Consider the following 23176-nt stretch of genomic DNA (forward strand, 5'->3'; position numbering starts at 1 on the left):
TGCTGTTATGGGAGCTGGCTAGTTGACTGCAATCCAGCTGCATTCGAATGTAAACTTCTGTACCGCAGACCAAAACTGATGATTTTGATTTATTCAGGCATCGCCGTATCTCTGAGATATTATGGTGTTGGATTTTATTCATAGCTTTTTCTCTGATTTACTGCCATTAACGCTAGATTGGAATTTCAAAATAGCAAATTCAGTCTGCTTATGATTTTTTTTCAAATTGTTCAGTTACTTTTTGCATTTCCTGAATTAAAGTACAGCTCTGTGTATATGCGATGTGCGCCAATGTGTGCCTGTCTGTGGGGCCTTTTTCCACGCAAAAAAGGCAAAACCAAAAAGCAGACCTTCATTCAAATGAAGTGTTAAGGGGTAGCATAATTTTCCACTTAGTACAGAAGAAGCTCTGATCATTAAATGCCTTTTTTTTTTCCTGCCAGAGGAGGCAAAATGCAACACTGTTGTTTTGGCTCAGTCCAAAAATGTTCTTACAATAGATTTTTTTTTTCCCCCAAAGAAGTGAAACAAGCAGTGCAGATTTTCATAGTAAACAACTTTTATGCCTTTATTTCCTTTTCTGTTCCCCTCTGCCCTCACTGATTCTGCTTGGACTTTAAATAAACTCTGTCCTATAAGAGGCAGTTGATGTTTCCCTTATTTTCTTCCCCAGTGGGGTTTGTCTTGTTTAAGCATTTTACTTCTGGCAGAAATTCTTTTCTAAAGTAGCCTTTAGGACAGGATCCCTGACGGTGCTTTTTTCCCCTAGTGGTGTATGTATTACCTATGGAAGACTCTTGCCGGTGGTGGTCCCTGTGGTCATAACTACCAGAAGGAAAATCATGACTACATAATTACTTTCCGGAAGTACTTTTTGTTTGTTCGCTTGTTACTAATTCCATTTCTCTAGTAACTTTAACGCAGGCTTCAATTCTCTAATCATTTTTCTCTCCCATATACTTATCAATCTCATGGTGAGTAAACAGCATGAGGAGATGCTGTAGAGGAATTGAACCAGGTGATTTATGTAGGCCTTCCCTAGAGCAGCCAAAGATGACAGGTAGGCTTGAGGTCCTTCTTTCTGGGCTGGCTCAGGGTGCGTGGTAGTGAAGAGGAAGATGCGGTTTGAAATTGTACAAGAGTCTTGGGTTGAGTTTTTTGGAATTTATTTATTTTTTTCTTGAGAGGATGGAGAATGTGATAATGAACACAATTAAGATGGACAGCACTGTTGCTGACAGTTGTTTTCTTCTTTGAAAAGACTACCACACGAGACTTAGTAGAAGTACATAAATCCTTAAAATTTATAAATTGGATTATGCTTATCTAGAGGAAACAGTGAAAACATCAGATCTACAGGCCTGAATTTCAGTACAATTTTAAACATTCTTGTAGATTTTTTGAAAAACAGAGCAGTTCTGGTATAAATACTGAATTTTTAAGACATATTGAACGTATCTTTTGCTATGAAAGTTTTTTTGAAAGTAGTATGGAGGAGCATACAGAGACAGTGTGATTGTTATGTTTTGTATAAACATAAGGACAGCTTATATCCAGTATCTGCTTGCTTAGACATAATAAAGAGACTTCTAGATATCAGATATTACCAAGAAATTTTGAACAGCCTAAATTATTTTCTGAAATGCTTCCTGAAGACCGACAAAATGCCTCAGTATTAGCCTTACTTAATTGCTGTGACGAAGCTGGATCTTCAGTATTTGTTCAGTCATAAATTTCTCCCTGGCTGCTCTTCTGCAAATTTTGTCTTGTGTTACAAAATATCAAATTACCAGGGGTATTGCCCACCAATACTCTTTAAAAATAGAGCGTTACAAGGAGCAACACCTGAATCTTGAGAAGAAGAAAGAGGCATAATTCCCCCCACCCTTCCAAACCCTCCTTTTCTTTTTTCCCAGTAGTTTCAACCAATTCTACTTAAACTATCCATTTGCAACTGAAATGCAGTTGGCTTCAACAAGCAGGTTGACACATTTTGGCAGTATGTTTAGTCCACAGGTTTCCGGTTTAACTGTTCTAAAATTCTTGTTGACATGAAAGGTCTGTCATTTAGTTCTCATTTTGCCTTTTCCCCTGTACTAACACTGGCAGTCCAGGCTGAAATATGCCATAACACTTTTAAAGCTACACTTTGAATAAAGTTTACGTTTACTGCAGCATATTTGCTTTGCTTGGTTACAGTAGTAACGCTGTATTCCCATATAAAATGAAGTTGTTAAGGAAAAAAAAAAAAAAGAAATGCTTATAGCGTTTGCACTAAAGTTCATGGAGCATGAGATTAGCTCCGCTTAGGACTCTGGTACTTTGAAGGGATTAAAAAACCTTTTCAGAAATGAATAAATACAAAACATTCTCAGACTAGCAAAACAGTATGTAAGTGATGAGAAGAAAGGCAGTAATTATTATGTGGAGAATAATCTGAATTGAAATGCCATAGTGGAAGCCACTTTATAATCTTACCATCCTACATATAAATCAAAAAGTACAGGGCATGACCTATAAAAACTGTAGTCTTTAAGCTGCTTTGAGTATGGAAAAAGAAGAATTTTTATCTAGCCTGAAATTTTGTGGTTTTTTTTTTTTCTCTGAAGTCAAACGTGAATCACTGTTCTTGCTGTTGATGTTGTCCTCGTGCTTCCAGCTCTGCCAAGCATAGGTATTGCTGCTTCATTGTAAGAGTGACTCCTACTCAGAATCTGAGTCCTCCTGCAAGCAGAAAACTGCCTGGAGGATGCAGACCTGTTGTTAAAAAACTTAAATAAGATAAGGCTAATCCTATTGTATGCTTCCACTTTAGGAGCTAGTATAGAAACTTCCCTTTCCTTGTTATGGCCCCATACCATTGGCCATGTGCCTTTTTGGATTTCTCCCCAGATTTTTTTTTCTGAAATGTTGGCTTGGAAGACATTAATATTAATAGTGTTTCATGCAGTTGTGGATTATTGCCCTTCTGTGCCAATTTACAGACTTCCAGGGGAAGAAAAATGCTCTTGCTTTTTGTGGGTCAAAGAAGGTGAAAATACGTGTCCACCTAGTCTGTTTGGCAATGGTAAACTTGCATTTCTTTAATGTGGGATGTTTCACTTTAACATGTTTTATAAAAGTAGAGATACAGTAAAGATTAGAATCCTAAATTCCTGTGATCTTTTCCTCAGCTCGTTTACAGTTTCAGAAGCAGAATTTCTGTGCATATAATATGAATTTCTGAATTGTCAGTTTGGATTGAAACTGAACCAAACTTCATGTTCCTGCCTCCAGGAAGAGCTAGCATCAGGTATTTCAAAAACAAATGTAAGAGATCTCCTGCAGGTGTAGGAGGATAATCTGCTCCCAATATTTACCTTAATCTTTTTTGTTTGGAGATTAAACTTCAAACCAATCAGTTTAATAATTTGTGTTCAATAATATAATTGCTTTATGAATATCTAGCTCTTGGAATCTTGCTAAAATATTGGTCTTACCAACTTCTGTGATAAAGATTTCCATGTCAAAGTTGTAGCTTGTTCTAAAATATATCCATGCAAATCTAAATGCATACAAGTATGTATCTTTAATAATTGAATATAGTTTTTGCCTTGTTCATTCTATTTTTAGGCTCTTGTCATATTATCTCCATAACCTTAACCATTTTAGCTGCTTTCTCCAAGCCTCATTTTGTTTAGAAAGGAAAATTATTCTGACACCCGACAAACTCCCTAGCCCTGGTGTTTTTCAAAATTAGATGCATGAAGAGAATTTCTGATTTCAGAATGAAGTTATTGTTTGAGTTCTCTAAACCTGCCTTAGCTTTCTTAAAACTTGCAGCATAATAGAAGAATTATAAATATAATAGAGAATTAGGGCATTAGAGCACATGTTCTTGAAATCAGTTTGTTTTGAAGAGGCATGCTTTTCCAGCTGTCCTAAAAATGAGTAACGTCTGTAAATAAATCCTAAGCAACGTTTGTATGCATGTAAGTAAGTAATTAGCATTTGGTATTTTTTCCTTTCTTCTAAGGAATCTAAAACTTTTCAAAGACCAGATAGTTATCAGTACATTTTGACTCACGGGGAAGAAGCTTTCTTGGGTCTAGATTAAGAGCAGAAACTTTTTGTTCTTTGATTAGCAGCTAACTTGCGGCGTGGCCTTGGGCATGTCCTCTTGACTTGCTTGCACCAGTTTGCCATTGTATCCACTGCTGCAACCGCCACCATAAACTAGTTTGAGAGCTTTGGAGTCAAAACAAAAAAACTATAGAAACTGTTCATTATTCTGAGTAAACTCAACTTCATTTGCTATGCACTTACTCCTATGGCAATGTAAACTGCAGTGGAAATACACAGTTTAGACCATAAAGAACTACAATCAACAAAATAAAACCAGCTTGTGCAACGTGTATTGCAGTAACATGGATTTGATTTAACATAGTTAAATTTTAGGGTATTGGCCTGTACAACGATTGTGATGGAAATAAAGCTGTTTGGTTAAAAACGGGAGTGCTGCGATCAAAATAGTTAAAATAAGAGGGAAAGAAAAGATCCATCCTAAAATGAATACGTGGCAGTCTTATTTTGCCTGAGTTTTTAGCAGAAGATTTCCATTTGTGTTTTCTGCCAAGTTAATTAAATTTATGAAGAAAAGCTTGACTCCAAGTGTTTGACTTGTTAGTATCTTTTAACAAGGTTAATGTGGTGAAGGAGAATATTGATAAAAAAGAAGCTAAAGTTTAAGAGTGGACCAATGCAAGAGGTCTTTGTGTTCCTGTGTAATGTGAAGACTGAGTGTCCTGTTGAGTTTATTGTTTTATGTTTTGTACTTACTTTTGCATGTGTGCCAGAACATGCTCAGGGAAGAGGCATAAACTTTTTTTTCCCCTTTTTTCTTTCACGAATGCATTTATTTCCTGTCTAGAGTTGGAAAAGAGGAGCAACAAGAGGGGTTTTGTTAAATACAGCAAAATCTAATTACAGCTTGATTTAAAGCCACATTTACACAATGGCTGAGGGGTGAGTTCACTTCCACAAAAACAAACTCGTTGGCTTCCTACTGTGCATCGGGGAATGTGAAGGATGTGTGTCCTGGAGAGCAGCTGCCTCCCTCTGCTGGCTTGAGCTTTTCTTGCACTGTGTTGCAGCTATGTTATATGATACAAAAATAAGACTGTGCTCCTATGAGAAAGAATATTGAGGCATCAGTTCACTGGTGCTTTACTCATTTTACTGGTTATACTGCAGGTAATGTGTTATATTATGTGTTACATATGTGATCAGGCTCTGTTTTCTGTGAGCAGTAAAAATCTTGTTCCTCAAAATGGATGGCTGTTTCCTCCAGTCTGCGTTTCAAACAGTGGTATCCCTGCTGATTGAAAGAAGAAATGTTGGTGAATAAATCATGTTTTCTTGGCAACATGGTTTTCATTTGGTGTGCACCTCTGAAAGGTGCAAGCTCTCCTCTTGATTGTCTGCTGAAGTATTTCTACCGATTGTATTGGAGTAGTTGGTGAAGCATCTTTAAAATTATAGTGGTTTTCTATTTTTCGACTGTTTCTGGGTTAAATGTCTTGCTGTTCTTTTAACTCTGTTTCTGTGAGAAAAAGATTGCCTATCTCCAGCTTACTGAAATTTGAGCACATATTATGCTGTTCTCTTCCTGGGATAACCTTTGCCCAAGACCTCCATCACAGACTGCATCATAACAGCAGCTTACACTCATTTGAGACTGACGTGCACATGGTCTTTATTCTTTTCATATTTCCAGCAGATGAATGCTGGTTTTTAGCAGAGTTTTTGATGACTGTTGTGAAAGTGCCTGACCTTGCACTTTATGCTACTGCGATTCCTTCCATTTCTGCTACTCTAACTCATGAGATTACTTTTTTCTTCTAGTGCAGTAGGTACTTCAGTCCTTCTCCGTCTTGATGATTCCTTGCAGCTTTGTGTCATCAGAAAGGCTCATCTGTGCACACTCCTAACTTATAGCAAGACATCTTAGGAAAATAGGAAAAGAGACTGGGACCAGCATAATTTTGTTGATGTAGGAGCTTTTCCTTTTCAGAATAATTTCTTGTCTTTTCTCTGTAGTAACTATTTTGGTCACATTTATAAATTGCTTCAGCTCTTCTCCCACTTCTGTAGTGATCGTCTTCATCTGAACTGATAATTTCCTATGTCTCATCATGTGAAATGTTTTATGAGTCTAGAGATAAACATACTGCATTGACATTATCTAGAAAAATTGGTGCTAAGGAAGGGTTCTGGACTAGTAAAGCCCAATATATGTTTTGCAAGTATATGATGCAGTTTATCTTTCCAGTTTTTCACGTACCCTTAGTTATTTTTGCTGTCAAAATTGTTCGAAAACGTTATACTTGAGGTGGGGATAAGGGGCATGCATTTTCAAACCTAACAAAGAATTATCAAAAATACCTATATGGTGGCCCTCAGAGCAAAGCAGTTGTGCGTTGAGGGAGGCGATGTTGACAGGAGTAGTAGAAGAAAAACATCTTGCCCTGGAAGAGGGGAGGTGATGGTAGAAAGTGTCTGACAGTGAGGCTGAGTTTGCTGAGCCGTGTTTGGAGGCTGCTTGGTAAAGGCACACAAGTGAGGGGTAGATTGAGGCACGCAGGTCGGTTGGTGCCTCAGAGTGTGGGGAAAGCCTTAGAGGAGGAAAAACAGGCTTTGGGCAAGAGGGGAGTGAGCGGATGGCAGCACAGGTACGTGGTGCCACAGCAAGGAAGGAGGGACACCACAGTGTGCTCAGGACAGAGCATTGCAGCAAGGTTGGTGGAGAGAGGAAGCTAGAGAGCGAGCCGGGCTTGGACAGCCTGTGGAGGTAAAGCAGTTGAAAGAGATGGGGTTCACTGAATTGCGGTCTTTGCAGCACGGTTAGTGTTGCAGAAACACCAGAAAAGAGGATGGGTATAGGGCTGTGGAGGGTTTATAAGAGAGCCCAGCAGGGCATTTCTGACAGGTAAAGAATGAGCCAAAATGGGCTGTCCTTTTTGGCAACAGGTGGGCCAGCATACAAAGACAGGGAGGGTTGCAAGAAGCAGAGAGAAGGAAGGGACAAGATCTAATAAGATCATTCTAGCAGGGAAAGAAAGAATCATTTCCTTCAGCTTTTTTGTTTGGTGTCTGCCTATTTACCCTTGAAGGATTTCAGACCCAGCCATATTATTGTGCTGTGGGTCAACTATAATGTGGCCTGAGGTTGATGATGGAAAAAGAAGAGTGTAAAGCTCACTGTGATATGGAGAAATGTCAGTGAATAGTATGAAGACAAACATATCTCTATATATCTGTTACATAATCAGAGTCCTAGAACTACAAGAAAGCCTCTTTGCTGTGAAGTCATATCCAAGGAGCTCTGCACAGTCAAGGTCTGTCTGCTATTTGGATTGCATAAGCTTTTGTCAACATCAATCCACTTCTTTGAGATATTTATGGGCTTTAGTTAGGCCCTTGCTGCAGTTCCTGGGTTCAGTACTTCTTATTTTCTCGGAGTTGTCATGTGAAGGTCATCAAATGCAGAAAGAAAAAACAAACTCTACTTCCCAGCTGGGTTTCTCCTGCATTGTACATGGCCTTCAAATCTTAAGGTGCCCCACAGTGCTAGGAGGATCACCTTGTGGTCTTTGCCTTTTCCGCCTGGTTGTGTTGGAGCTCTGACCTAATTAAGGCGATACAAAGGAGGAAAAATCCTGCCCTCCCAAAAAAAAAGTCATATCCTACACTTCATTAGTTTTCTCCAAACCAGGGTGGTGAAGAAAACAGTGACGGGTGGGAAAATCTTGGAGCACTTGTGTGGAGGTCCCTGTCTGGAGCTTTGCCTCACCCCCTAGGGTGGCTCAGGATTCTTGCTGCTGGAGCACATCCCATGTAAAGCTGTTCTGTGGCTTGTGCATCTTCTTGTAGAGGCCTGAATTTCTGCAGTTAGTTTTTTCTAGAGGAAGTTACTTCGGGGGGAGAGGGGGGTGGATTGCCTCTTTTGTATGATTGTTTTTCCTAAACTGAACTCTTTTTAAAAATTCAATAGCTTGATAAGCACCTGGCTACTATAGACTAGTCCCTGCTGATATGCAGAAATGACTCAGGATGAGTTATAAGCTCTATTTTTCTGAAGCTTTTTTCTTCAGCTTGACTATTGTAGTATTTATTGTCATAAGAGATGCACAAATCTTCCACCCATGGCACTCCCCTAGTAAATGAACAAGCTAACCAGAAGTTCATGTTGTTTCCTTAGTGGATACATTTTCAGAGATGATGAAACTTGTCAGTTACAATGGTTGCAGAAACACAATATTAAAATACTAGGTATATGATTTTATTACTTCCCTGAAAGAGCAATAAACAAAATAAAATTCTGGAGTTTGTGAGAATTTTAAAAGGAGGACTAATTAGCTTCCTCTCCCTCTCTTTTTTTGAACACAGTGAATGTTAACTCCATTGTAAAGGAATTTAACTTCTGTGGTGAATCAAATATTTTTTTTTAAAACCATAATCTTTTGGGGGCTATGCCAGAGTGGGAAAGTTTACGGATTTAAGGCATTAGGTGGCATAACCCTACTATTGCATCTACCAGACTTAGTCGCATAATGGACTTGATGTAAAAACCAAAAAACCACAAACAAACAAAAATGGGGCCAGTAGGTCACGTTAATCAATTGTGTGCTAATCTCAAGCATTAAATGCCTGCTGTGGATTTTTCACTTAGCCCTGGTTAGTGCTGACCTGTATCAATATGGGGCATTGAGCTGCTCAGAAAGCTGGGGTTCCTCGTTCTCTGCTCTGGAAGGAGCTCCTCATGGAGGAGGAAAGCTCTCCATACATGTTACATAGGGAGTCTTAAGTGGACTTACTGCAATTTTACAACCGTGGTTGCCAGTTCTGGGGCTGTTGCCCAGCTTGCCAGAAGTAGCATTATTCCACCGAACGTAGCTTGTCGAGATAGGCCTTATTCTTCTGTAGGGCTGCTGATGTCATGGTGCTTATCATGGTAAGTCATCCAGAATTACCTGCTGTGTGATAAGACAAAATGTTTCCACTCAGGCCTGTTGAAATAGTTTGCTTCATCTTGGTATATTTTTAATTGTTTTGATTTTTTTGGAGTTTCTTAGACGGTGTGTTGAATGAAAATAAACCCTGCTTATTTTTTTCCCAAGAACCTAGTACCAGGCTGTCTGATTTGTATGAATTCTGTAGCATGCAAAGAATAGAAAATCATTTTTTCATTGAACTCAGTGGTAGTTGACTTCATTTTTCATCATTGTCCCCGAGTCCTCCTGCCGTTGCATTAGAAGAGCTTGTTATCCTAGCAGTTAATAAACTCCTTAATAACAGGGTTCTTAATGGACTTAATAAGCATAAATGCTTATGCTAGATAAATGCATAATCTGCCACCTAAATCAGCCTTCCCTGGTTTGTACATGCCAACATCTTCAAAATAATTTTCTGATCTATAAGGTGTTTTCAAGGAAGAGACGTGTTTATGCATAGATCTGTTTAATAGTGCTTAAAAATAAAAAAAAATAAAAAATGACTCACTCTCTCTTAGCGCTGCTGCCTGCCGCAGCCACAATTTGTAACTTATATTAGATTAGGTGCTGTAAGCCTCCAGAGGAGTGAAAGTATTTTCTCATGTGTCACACGAACAGTATGTGATAAGAAGCACTCTGGTGAACTGTTTAAGCAGAGAGCAAGCCTTAGATAAGTGACCTCAGCCAAAAACTATTCAGTCACTTCAGTGTGATTTAAGTTATCTCTGCCCAGAATTGCTTGGCATTAAAACTTAATTATTCTCATATCCAAGCTTGATATATTCACATCAATTCTAGATGAAGTTTTCTGTTACCTGTGGATTATTCCTGCAGGGGTTTTGTCCTCTGTTGAGCTTTCTAATATTTACATTGGCTTTCTCCTCGGTGTTCTACTAATAAGACCAGGTAGGTTCAAAGGAATGGATAAACCTATATACCCCATGCTTAATTTGTGACTGTTTCAAGTTACATCTTGATAACCCATTTCTATAAGAACACGTTCTTTTGCAATGCTCGTTCACTTGAGTTTTCACTATGATAGGCAGCCTGTAATGAAAATGTTGACTCATCTGAATGATATTTTTGTTTTCTTTATTTTGTAAGTCAGATTGCAAGATAATTTCAAATTACAAGTATTAGATCACATTTTTCTTGAATGATTGCTTATGATCTTTGCCAAGTTAGTTCTCTTACTCACCTACTTTAGTCACAGGCAAGGTTTTAAATTTCAGTGTTAAGGGAAGCAGAAGAAAGTGTTTATATAGAGTCCTGGATGATGATTACTTCATATCTCGTTAGCTTAATATTTTGAGTCTCTTCAAATTAATGGTACTCCTTGTGTTAAAGAACTTTGTGTAAAGAACAAAATGGATTTGTCTTGTAGCATAAAATAGGGGTAATCTTGAGAAGCACTAAGGCCTGTAAGGTGAAGCCTGGCTATGCATGTAATATAGCTTTCCATTCTTCTATAGATTGAGCACCAGCACCCTTTAATTTTCAAATGCTTTAATTCTAGTGCAAGTACTTGAATGACTCACCAGTTATCTAAAGCATCAGGTAACTATACCTATATTTAGCTTTGTTCTAGCTTCTTATCCTTGTTTCTATCTTAATTTTCTCAGTTGGAAGCTACAGTGAGTTTCGTCAGTGTTTAGAAAATCAAAAACCCCAAACAACCTGGGAAGCGTTCCCAAGTGTTCTCATGAGTACAACCCCTTCAGGCTCTTCAAAGGCTCTTTCTGCTGATGGTCAGGGGATGTGGAGAACAGGTCCTCTAGCTTCTTTCACAGTACCTTTAAACGCAAGGTACATAACCCCACCTGCCAGCAGGCAACACTTTCAAGTTGGAGGTGATACTTTTCTTAAAAAGAGGTGCCTTCCTTCTGCTACTTGCTGTGGGCTCTGCCCTGGTTGTGGTGTCCCTGATACGGGCCAGCTCCAGTGGTACCTTCGTTCTGCTGGTTGGGCATTGCCAAGATGATGGTCCCAGGGGGGTTTGATTCAGGCTGTCTGAACCCTAAGAAATGCACAATGAAGTGATGCAAGTGAAACTCCCAGAGAAAATGGGAACCAGTTAATTTAAGAACGTGGTTTTAGTTCGTAAAAGATAGATCAGAGATTTCCAGACCCCAGCCTTAACTACTTTCCTCGTTTGTTGAGGAAATGCTGTGTGCTACAGACGGCAGTACTTAACCATGGGTCGGGATGTCTGCCTTTTTAGCTCATTAGATCCAAGTGCTGGCTTGCAGGGGTTCAGACAAGAAATCAATACTGTTTTTCCATCTGGCTGCCTTGAAGACTATGAGAATTAAAACTGTTTATCTGTGTAAAGAGGAGAAGGAAAAAAAAAAGCTACATCCACACTGCTAGAAGTACAGCTAGCAAATACGAACTGCTGCTTGGGTTTGTTGCTGGGAAGGATCTAGTATTGATAATTTTGTACGTAAGTAGTTATGGGTACATTCCCCTGAGGTTGTAGTAGCAAGATGCGAGTAAAGTATTCAACAGTAACTTTTTTTTGGTTTTCCTCACAAATTTTGTAGATTTGCCTCCAGCAGGCTTTGCAAGTTGATGAGGTGAGTGAAGAGGTACTGTCAGCTGGAAGGCATGCTTTGTTTTCTGGAGTTCTGTGCCTCCTGATACTTCTTAGGTGTGGATTTAGTCGCCCTCTTCTTCTTTTGGACATGTGCTTTTTTCATTTTCCTTTTGCTTTTGTTGTTCTGGGATTTTTAGACATAACAAACTTCTCAAGTGTATCTATGCATCTCTTCCACTGCCAGCATATTCTACAGATAACTTTTTTTTAAAATCACCAGTCCATTTTACGTATTCCCAGTTAGCACAGTTTGATACTTCTTCCTCTCGTATTTTTATTTACTTGATGTGAGATACTCTAGTATACAATGGAAGACTTGGAGTCTCTGATCTTACTCCAGCTGCTCTCTTCTGTTGAAGCTGAAGTATGTATACAGAGGCCAAAAAAAATGTAATTACTGCAAAAAGTGAAAGATAATTTTTGGACATCTCCTTTATGCATGCTCAGATCTGTGAACGTTAATTTAAATCCCACATGCTGAATGAGTAGAGACTTCTGAATCTAGTCAATTTTTACACTGACTTATAAAGTAGAATTAAAAAAAAAAGTGTTCATAGATTTAATGTGATTGTCTCATTTTATTGCTGAGATACAAAGCAATAGTAGAAGCTACTGTTTCCTGAAGTACTGTACTAATTTTTCACAAGAAATGATTATATTGTAAGTGCCTAAAGAGAAAATGAGCTTTCTAAAGTCTTCTGAGCGTCAATATTTCAGAGCTATTTCAATTTGTTTTTAATGAAACAGATACAGAATTATATAAATGGTGTGGTTGTAAGTACTCAGAGAAACTTGAATACTTTAAATGAGACAAATGATTAGATTTTGGAGGTTAGGCATGTGTACACTGTAACTTGTGTGCTGGACGGCTCAGTATGAAAACTGTCCTGTGTGTAGGGTTATTTACATTGCTTCCCTTTGGTCCCTCCAAGTAAGGATATTTACGTTACTGAGTGGGATCTGGTAGGATTGCATGTGGCCCTGCAGCTGAGTACAGAAATGATGTTTTTTTTTGTCATACATAAATTTGTTATAAATATGAATACTACGTACAGCGAAGTAAATGTTAAACGCTTACGCAACCAAGAAATTTCCTCATGTTTCCCTTCTCCAGCAGCCCTTTTACTGTGGTTATGCTGCTTGTGTTTTGACTACAGCCAGCTGGAATTTGCTTTGAAAATATCAATGTCTGTTTTATTTGCCGATTAGCTTTGAAGCAATTTCTTTTTTAGACCCTGGTTAAAGGGGACGTTTGGGGAGCATGGAGGGACTTTCTTGTTTGGCTAAAGACTACATTATTACAGAGCATGCAGAACACGTATGTTTGAGAGTGACTGAAAGCTCCAGTTCTGACTTAATTTAATTTTGACCACTTGCCTTTTGATTTTATTTTCCAGTGGTTTTCTACCTAATTTTTACAGGGAGAAAAAAAAAAAAAGTTATATTATTACAGGATTACTGACTTCCCTTTCCACCTCTGGCATGTTTGCGATTCTCAGACTTACCACTGAGACATCATCCGCTTGAGGAAGCAGGAAACAAATGATCTAAAAAAAAAATTGCCGTCCTTTAGAGTGTACAATATTAGGAAAGATGCTGCATGAAGACCTGTAACCATCAGCCTGCATTGTGTCTAATCTTATGTTGACATAAATTCATGCCAAAAAAAAATAAATACCCACTAAAGTGATGTGTAGTCAGCAATGATAAATTACAGTGCCAGGGTGTCAAAGGTTTTTTGTGGTGGTGGTGGTGTTTTCTGTTTGGTTTGTGTTTTTTGTTTTTTAAATGTAAGACTGAAGATCACAATGCCTGTGCTTTTAGAAACTTATCCTGGAAGCACTGGGGATTTGCAGCTGGGATAAAGGGATAAAAGGCACCATTTGTTTTGGGACTCCCCAGCTGAGGATGAGTCTCTGGATGGCCACCTGAATAGTACTGATGGCGGTAATGTTAGAGCAAGTGACTTGAATGAGGTTCGTATGCCATGCTGACATGTGCTTCAAGGACATGGAGCAACATTTTTTGCCTGCAGGCCTGGGAGGGGAAGGTGAAGAAAATGCCTGCTGTTCTGGCTGGGAAGAGTTTGAGAAGGCAGACCGGTAAGTGATTTGTCCCCAGGATGTTGCAGAGTTCCCCTGATGTGCATTTGCCATCTTTTTAAGAGCATTCTCTGCCGGCAGCCCCTGTGCTGGTTGTGACGGGATCATCACTGTCCCCTCATTATAGGTGGAGAGCTGCGCTGGAAGAGGAGCGTCTGTTCAGTGGTCAGGGAGGGGGAGAAAACAAGGGGTGCGAGTCTCCAGGCTTTAGGGTTGGGCATTCATCTGTCTTCATTTATACTAATTTTTCATAACCATAGTTATGTGAATTCTTTGCACGTTTTACATTAGAGCATTGGCTAAAAGCCAAAAGCAGTCGTGGAAGCAGGGTCTGAGATCTTATCTGCCCCACAAACTTCCAGCTGCTAGGCCTATAAGCTGCCCAAGGTATAAGTGCACTCATGTTCAGGAACATTGTATGGAATAAGTCCTGAAGAGTTATTCATACAAGGGCTTTTTGCCTTGCTCCATTAAATAATTAAGACTCTCTTCCTGGAGAGGCTTCTTCATCTGTGCCAGCAAAATGCTTCTGGTTTCTTGTATGAAGACTGTGAGACTGGGTTCTGTACAAAGTCACACTTGTTGGTTTTATATGGATACAATTTCTAGTCATTAAATTAACAATCTTTCTAAGATTGAAATCTAAATTTATTTTACGCTGTACTAAAAAGGCTTGAAGTTTAGTAGGCTGTCTTCAGACTCATTAGCCTTGAAATGATAACCAATGCCATTGCATACGAAGCTAGTTTTTGTCTGGGATTCATTGTGCTGAATATCTTCAGCTCTTGCGTACAGTTCTGGGATCTGAGAGTTGTTCTGAAACTCTGGATTATGGGTGGGGACCGGAGACATGAAGTCTCAAAGGTTTTCCATCTCAGCTCCCAGCGAACTCGCTGGCAGCGGGGCGGTTTTCGAGTGGGAGCCTGCACGCTCTAGTGTCTGCGAAGAACCGCTTCATGTTCTGACAGTCGCACCTTGACTTGCTTTCTAGTTGTGTCTTGCAGCTCAACATAAACACCTTCTTGTGTAGGGAGATGTAAGAGAGCGGAAAACAGTCTTTGAAGAATAAAAAGACCAAAACAATGGGCTCTAGAGAGCTTGATAGGTCTTCATTGTCATCACAGAAGATCAAAGAAAGCCACAAAGTTGCACTTTCTACCCAGAATTGGAAATAACATCCTTAATTACAGAAGTGAGCAAGTCTGACAATTTTTCCTTCAAAGGAAGGAACGCTGCGCCTTGTTCTTCAGCTATTGCGCTGTTTGCAACATAGCATTTTTGAAAAATTACACCTGTCCTCTGATGGAAGACTTGCATTTAAAGTTTTCCTGGGCCAATCTATAGATGTCTTGATTAGGTATGCTCAGCATCGGATTGTGTCACAGATTGCAGTAAGCCAGTCATAGTGAAGAAGATACTGAATAGAAATGGAGAAGAAAGTGCCTGCGGTTGTGATAAAGAATAATACTGCGGAGGTGCTGGAGTGCACTTACTGTAGTGCATGCCTGTTTTTTCTCCTTCTGTGCTTCCAATGAGGAAAATCCAGGAACAGGTCTGTACTTGTGTGTCAGCTTTATGGCTTAAATGATATTCTTGGGATCCCTGTTTTCCACTGTGAGTACAAAAGCCGTATCCCCACTTATGAAGCCCTCTTGTGGCCTGTTTCATTGTAGTTTTAACCTCCCATGTCCTTTTGAGCAATTGACTTTTGCTACCATTATACCTCGTGTTACGACTTCAGAATCTTACATCAGTCACAATTTATTTTTTTTAAACCTGTTTGTTATTTTCTGCTAATGCATCACTTTCACTTGACTGTTGAAGGCAGAGGCTATTTCTGTAATATATTTTACAGCTTTTGGCTCGCTGGGGTCATGATCATTGTTTTTATGGAAGTCAAGCATACGCTATATGGATCCACTATTTAGGACTATTTTTGTGCTTGCCATATTATTGATGAGCAGTGTGGTCCGTTTCTGTGGTTCACCAGCTTCATGGCCATCTAGCCGGCCGGACAGAAGTCATGAAGTGGTGGTTAAGAGGCACATGTTAGTCTTCTAAAAGTCTTGATTGTGCTCACAAATGTGTAGTACTTCAAAATTAACAGTTCATACTGCATCTCTGATCAGAGAAAGGGGAATTAATGGACCCAGCTGTGAGGAAAAGTAGAGAAAAATAAGTGGAGTGGAAAGAGAAAAGGACACGAAGGATGTTTGTGTAGTTTGATGTGATTGCAGAAATATGGTGTAGAGGTGGAAGAAAACATTACAATGAAGGAGAAGTGGAAGGATCTTGGGGAGAAATGAAAGCTTGATATTGGCATGGAGATGCCGGAGTGGTGTTTGTGACAGGAAATGTATTTCAGGGTGATGACATGAAGCCTATAAATGATCTATCATTTGAATTTGGGATTTCTGTGTTCTTAGGGTGCAACCAGAACAATACTAACATCTGCATTCTCCCATGTCTGGTTGTGTGGGCAAAGTGTAAGTGCTCAGAGTAGTAAACTTCCAACAGGCTTCACTTCAGATCCTACTGTGTGTACTGGAAGCATCCATCAGTGGCAGGATGAAACACACCTTACTGACAGCTTGACTGCTCCTCCCGTGGTTCTCAGAGGTGGTAGTGGCAGATTGATGTCTTCATTTTGGTCAGCCGGGTTTTCAGTGAGGATACTGCCAATGTGTACATCTGCGGAGGTGAGGGATGGTGATGGTCTTTAGGGTGTGTGTGTTTGGGAGGGGGGGGGTTATTCGCTTGTTGTTTTTTTTTTTTTTGAGAGAGGAAGAAATGAATGCTATTAAAAAAAAAAAAAGTTGTTTTTAAATCAGTCTTAGTGGTGTCCTGCAGAGAATCCCTGTTTTGTTATTGGGACTTCTCTACCTGTTATTAAGTACCTAAAGCAGCAGTCTAGGACGCTTAGGGATATAATCAGCATATTTGAAAAGAGAATCAGCCCTAAAGTTGGATGTTAGCTTACTAACTCTGAAACGTGATCAGTACCATTTCTGTGTATGTGCATGCACACATGTACAGGTAACTGCTTTCTTACCAGGTTCAAATTAGGATCAATTCATAAAATATCCTTGTGCTCCTTAAAATGAACATATCTTTTTCTACGCTGAGTGCCAAACCTGAAGGCTGATCTGATATTTGTGACTTCCTGAGAAAGGTTTACTTGGCAAACACTAGGCCTGTGTTTTATTTCCCTCCATAAACGACGATGGTGTTCGTGGTGCATTTACCACCAGCCTGCAGACTGCCCAAACTTCAAGCACTTGCTGAGAAGGGAGAGGACACACCAAGTAACTACTGTGAAGTCAAAAAGGTAGTTTCCCCAAGAAAAAGAAAATAATGCTAGATAAATATTTCTGAAAATCAAAATCTAGAAAAATTTGTGAAAGAAAAAATTAACCCTACATCGTTTAATCCGTCTAAATGCAAAAAAAAAATACCAACATACATGAATCTTAAGATTTTGTTGTTGTTGTTTGTTATGTATACATAACCATGGGATGGTTTAGCTTGATTTCTTCTAAAAGTCTAATGAATGCACCAAGCCAAGTAAAATATTCATTAGAGTAATTGGTTCAGTTCAACCTCCCAAGGCTACAGCTTGGAAATACACACACTGTTGCCTTTAGAAATGCAGCATGTTGATTCAACAACGTTTTTACTCAACTCATTTTCATTCCATATGCTTACTATATTTTGCAAAACTCGTTTAAGTAAATGCTGTAGCAGTTTCCAAGCAATATTTGGTATTTTTTTTAAGTCAAAAGTTAACTATTATCCGGAGTGAAATGTGTTCAGTCATAAGGCACATCAGATTTTTTTTTTATTTTAAAATATTTCTGAGTTGAAACCACTGTACGTTTAAGTACTTAAAAAAAGCTCTCATAGCACAGAAAAAGTTTTGTTCCCAAAATAGACATCCATCTGTTAACTCACTTAGAAGTGCCTAAATGACGTGTAAAATTTATTAATATGCAAGCTAGGCAATTTTCAGTTCTAAGATTTGGTTTTGGTTTCATATCAGTTCATCCTGTCCATAGGTTTTCCTCTCTTCTCCCCTCTGTGATGGGCATCTGCATTGGACCATATGGTTTTGGAAACTGTTGATTGAAACCGTTCTGTCAAGAACGGGGCCGGAAAAAGCCTACCTTGCTTTTCATTTCTAAAAACATTGTAGAGCCCTTCTGTTTCCATGCGGAGGAGCAGGAAACTCGAAGTTCAGCCCAGATGGATCTTTTGTGCCAGGGACAAGCTTTTGCTTTCTATGAAAGCCTGCCGAATATTGGCCAACTCGCCTACCTTTCACAACTTGCTCACTTCCAACAGAGATTTGCTGGGGCTGCGAAGCCTCTTGTTACGGTGTCCTCAGGAAACCTCTCCCAGCCTCCCTAGCTGGCATGCGTACTCATGGCCGTATCCTGTCACAGGTCCTGCGTGTGATCCAGGCACTTGTGTGCGGTCACCACGGGCGGTGAGGAGGTTGGCAGAGCTCTGCCTTGTGCTCGGCAGGGGTTTTAGCTGACCGCCTTTGCCCTCGTCAACCACCGCAGGCTCCAAACATCAGACGCGAGGTGCTGTTCCCTGCACCTCCTTTTCCCTCCAGATTGTCCGAGGAGGTAGAAGTGACTGACAGAATAGATACAGAAATTCAGACTATTATAGCTGGCCTTTTAAGCTAACCACAGAGGTTTAGTGAGTGTTCATTGTGCTGCAGAACGGAAAATCGGTGTCTCTTGAAATACCAGATTTGCAATTGTCAACCAGGAAGCACTGTATTGGAGGACCCTGAGCTGCCATGTCACGTTGGATGTGGTAGGGCTGACCCCCAACTACAGGTCACAGCTTAAAAAAGAACACTGTTTGTATTTTCTTTCAGAGCCAGCAGCTCATGGGAAGGAGGCAGGAGGCTGGGCCTGTGCAGGAGCGATCTGTGAGGGCCCGGGGAGCTGCTGGGCCAGCAGGGGACGTGCAGCTGAAACTTATTTAATTTCTCTTTAAGGACTCTGGGTCTCTTTGTCACCTGTCATAAGGTGGCTTGGTGGTCTGTGGATGTGGATTAGATTAAAAGAATGACTTTAGAGCCTTTTGTGTGTCTGTCGTTGCTTACCAAACAGGAGTAGCCCCATAAGCTGGATCAGAGGGCTGGGGTCAAGACTCTTAGGCCCGTTCCCCTGTTAGTACCTTTGGCAAAATGTTGTTAGAAAAGTCATTATAGATCTGATCGTCTAAGAACTGTCAATCTTCTTCACTGGGATTCACATCTCCTGAACTCTCTTTAAATTAAGTTTTTAACCTGTGTGTAACAGCCCCCTGCTGTTATTCATGAAATATATAGTTTTCTGGATTCAAGCCATGCTGCTGAGAAACTTGGAATATTCCACAGAGTTTTAAAGAAGCACGGTTTATAAAAATTGATGAGCTCCTTAGATGATGTAATCCGAAAAGGAAGACTTAATAAAATAAACTCCTTAGTTTATTGCAACACAAAACTTAATGTTGACTGAAAGTTGACTCAAGGGGCAAAATGTCACTCTTCCTGCATTTCATTTTTATTTCTCGCAATATATAGCTTTGAGAATATTTTTCATATAGAAATGAAGTCTGCATCTAGCACAGAATGATTCTTTTTATGAGCAATTTTCCCTGGCAGATTAAGAAAGCTGTGACACAGCTATTTGCATATTATCAATAAATACGGTCTTGCACTGTTACCACATGGAAGTCTTGTTCCATTGGTAACGTTTTATGCAGTAGCAAACATAATTTTTGTACTGAAGTAAAAATACGATACATAAATGTTTATGAACAACCTTTAATATCATGTACTTGGACTGTACCTGATACTGTATGGTGCTGATAAAAGAATGGGAAAAAATGCCAGCGTGGGCATGTAGAAACTCATTATTGCAGTGGATCTTGTAAGTGTAATGTTTATGGATATGTTTTATGTGTAACGTAGTGGAACATCTTAACAATGTGTTTTAAAATTATATACACCTAATTCTGTACTATGATGATAGTATGGCAATATCAATCCTGAAAAATCTACTGTATCTTATGAGAGGCAGCTTAGCTACCTGGCACTTTAGAAAAACCAACTGTGTATTTCCATCCTGACAGTGAAGTTTAGAAACCATTTGGCCACTATTGAACAAGGTAATATATGAACCATAGAGGAACAGGAAACTTCTGAATTTTGTTGTGCTGATCAGAAAGAAGATTTATGGTAATATACTGCTCAGGAATACTAAATTGCAGTGCTTGTGTCTTCTTTTCATTATTATTTACCCAATACTTTGTTTCCTGAATAACTGTAGGAGCTGTTGGCATCTTTCTAGTATGCAATGGTCTCTTAGATCAAAACATTCCTTACTTTTGAGGACTTGCATATTTATAAGATGCATGTAAGGTTTACTTGAATAAGTTCCCCATACTTCTAAGGAGTGTTGGCTTGCTGAAAGTGTTTTCCAAACGAGTTCAGTTGTTTTGCATAATGGCACAAATTTCCTTGGCATTTCCACCAAAGCCTCGTGAAAGCTGTTAGGACTTCATGTGCCAGTGCACACACAAGCCCTCAGGTCATCTGAATATCTGCCCACGTGTGAATGTAAAGGACAGAGGTGGTCCTGTTTGACTTCTGTAGGGCTACTGTGCACTGAAAGCCTGCATTTAGTACCTTGCTGGTCAAAGGTCTGCCTTGTAGATTGTGAACTACAGTAAATAAATCAGTCTGAGACCTACTGTGTGTATTACATTGGTAATGTGTGCATTTAAAACAAGAATCCCTACTGATAGAGTCCACTACTACGTTGTGTTCTCTCACTCCAATAGATCCAGCAAACCACAAGTGGTCAGCTCTGAAAGCACACTCCTAAATATATCCTTTTTTTCAGAGACGGATACAACCCCCTCTCAGAGGCAAACGTTTTTGGGGTAGGGGGCGAAAAGCCAAAACAGCGATGCACAGGAATTATTATTATTATTATTATTTTCCTGCACCTGGCTGACTAACAGCCCCGAATCCCAACGCTTTCGGCTGGCAGGTGCGACGTGCCCACGCCGTAGGTCCCCGAGCAGGGTGGCTGAGCAGCTCGGCGCTAGGGCAGGCAGCTATAATTAGCTTAGCAGCCCGCTAAGCAGCGCTGGGCTGGCCGGGTGGGAGCCGCAGCGAGCATGTGCTGGATCCTGCATGTGCCCGGCTCTTATTGGCGGGCGAGGCTGCTGCCTGCCGGTTTGATAGGTTTCCCCAGTCATCTTCGTGCTGCATTACAGACATAGATACAGAGGTACTGTGTGCACGCAACGGTAGAGGTGCTCGGCTTGTAGCGTAAAAGCAAGCCCGCGGATGAAAGGCATTGGTCTTTGTTATAAAACATCAGTGCTTAAGGACTGCTAGCCGCGAGCGGAGAGGTCGGTGGAGGAGTTTTACTTCGTGGTAATTACTTTCAGGTCTTTATCTCTCTGGTAAAACACAGTCATGCATGAAATGAATACTGTTAATCATGTCATCAGTTTAATTTGATCTCGCCTTCATTAATATTGTGTGTACTCCAGTGGGAGAGCCGTCAGATTACAAAATGTCATTAGAGTGGATTTAGTACAAAAATAGAGTGTATTTGTGCGGGAATATTGCTTTCATGTGAAATTTTGAGCCTGTGCATTGGAGTAATTTTACTGGTTGCCTTTTGTAATGCTAGTAGAAATATTTCTTTTATTGAGATGTGTTCTGCAAAGCGATTGAATTAGAGCATTTATGACTATTGGTACATGAAGAGAAATCTCTGAACAGTGATTAGTTTAAAGAGTAATTCTGTGAAGCGTTCTTTAATTTGATCAGACCAATAACTATCTTGATGCTGCTCTAGCAGAAAGATAGAGGGAAGAGGAGTAATATTCTATTGTTCTTTCAACAAAGATGCTGTAGCCTTCATGTCTGGGTGGATTCTTTGTTTCATCGACAGGATTTTATTTTCAGTGGCTTTCAAAATGTGAAACTAAAGCAACCCTGCCTGGTAGATTGCAGTATATCCTTTGCTTGCACGCGCACACGTATAGACGTAAATGCCTGTATTGTTCTCAAAGGCTGAATTTTGGCCCAAAGCCTTGTTTATTGTCAGAACTGCCTTCAGCAGTAGAATGAAACAAGATGCATATGCCAGTCTTTTCCTCTGTGATTCTGAGACTATTTTTACAGTATTTACCAGTGTCATATACTCATTTAAGTTCTTCTCGTTCTTGACCTACGCATCAATTGATCACAACTTTTCCAATAAAAAAGCGTGTATATTTAATGAGCACTTCTTACAGTGAAAGCTGTTCAGAACAGAGGGAAGCAAGCACGAAGTGTGTGTATATGTGTGTGTGTGTATATATATATAAAAGTCTTAATATAGCCGTGCTTCATTTGATGGTGTTTGAATACTGAGGCTGACTGTTGAGATTTGGAAGTTGATGCCCTTGTCTGTGTCAGACTCCAGAGCCCACATAAACTTGTGTATTAAGTCACCAGTCATCCGGCTGGCTGGCTGCCACCATGCGTCTGAGGTACGAGTCGCTTGTCTCAGCCAGTGTCAGAAAGGTGTCAGGAACAGGAGCTATTTTGGTACTAGCCTTCACTCTTCCCTCCGCACCTCTCGATGAGGATGTTCTTCTCCCTCCTGCGTAGACCAAAGCAAAATCAAGTCATTTGCTCCTAAACTATGTGGTGTGAAAATACATCGCCTCCTGAATAGATGCCCTTAGCAAATAGATAAATGCTCACTTTTTAACTTTATATGGCTGTGGGTACAACAGTTATGCATGCTTTGTATTTGTGACAGTGTATTCAAAAGGAAAAGTGTTTGGGATGTTTAAATCACAGCTAGCACCTAACAGTTTCTTTGAATTTTTGCTACTGACTAGAATAGTTACCTTGTTGTCTGCATTCATCTGGGTTTTATTTCCAACATTACTTCTTTTATGCAGACTTGGAAAATAGCTGTTAAGCTCAGACAGGGAGGTCCCAGGTTGTGAAGGCATGTTCTCAGGGTGTCACGTATTCCCTCATTGCTTCCAAATTAGCAACCAGAAGCTTCTTTAAGAGGTTTTAAGCTAACTTTTGTCTTCTACCTTTTTAACAGGCTTTTATGAAGTATATATCTTCATGACCTTTGTTACAGCATCCCGTGAAGGAATAAGTAATGGTTAGTTAAATAAATATAGAAAGTAAAATCCCCAGCTGAATTATGTATTTACCATATCCAGACAGCTTATTTTCAGGAGAGGCTGACATATCTTGCATTTTATTTTCTGCTTCATGTGTTGAGCTATCAATATTTGTAAGTAACATAAGGCAAAGCTGGACAAAATGCTATAAAAGTTAGCATATTTGTGGTGGTGGATACAGCTACCACCACCACCTGATGGAACTGGAATACTGCACCAGTAGCTAT

The 23176-nt window shown here is 39.8% G+C and overlaps 1 protein-coding gene across 10 annotated transcripts in view; it reads left to right on the forward strand.

Annotated features, from left to right (window-relative positions):
* The window catches only part of FAM110B (family with sequence similarity 110 member B), a 109493-nt gene that overhangs the window by 31733 nt on the left and 54584 nt on the right, over positions 1-23176 (forward strand). The window contains exon 1 of one of the 10 annotated variants that reach the window (XM_080581187.1): positions 18622-21180. The exons of 7 other annotated variants lie outside the window; for them this stretch is intronic. The gene's annotated coding sequence lies outside the window, so the exon portion shown is untranslated. Of the gene's footprint in view, positions 1-18621; positions 21195-23176 lie in introns of those variants that run through there. 2 more of the 10 variants (XM_080581189.1, XM_080581184.1) reach the window with 2 other exon arrangements.

Source organism: Anser brachyrhynchus (assembly GCF_964034855.1).
Source record: "Anser brachyrhynchus genome assembly, chromosome: 2".
Classification (NCBI taxonomy): domain Eukaryota; kingdom Metazoa; phylum Chordata; class Aves; order Anseriformes; family Anatidae; genus Anser; species Anser brachyrhynchus.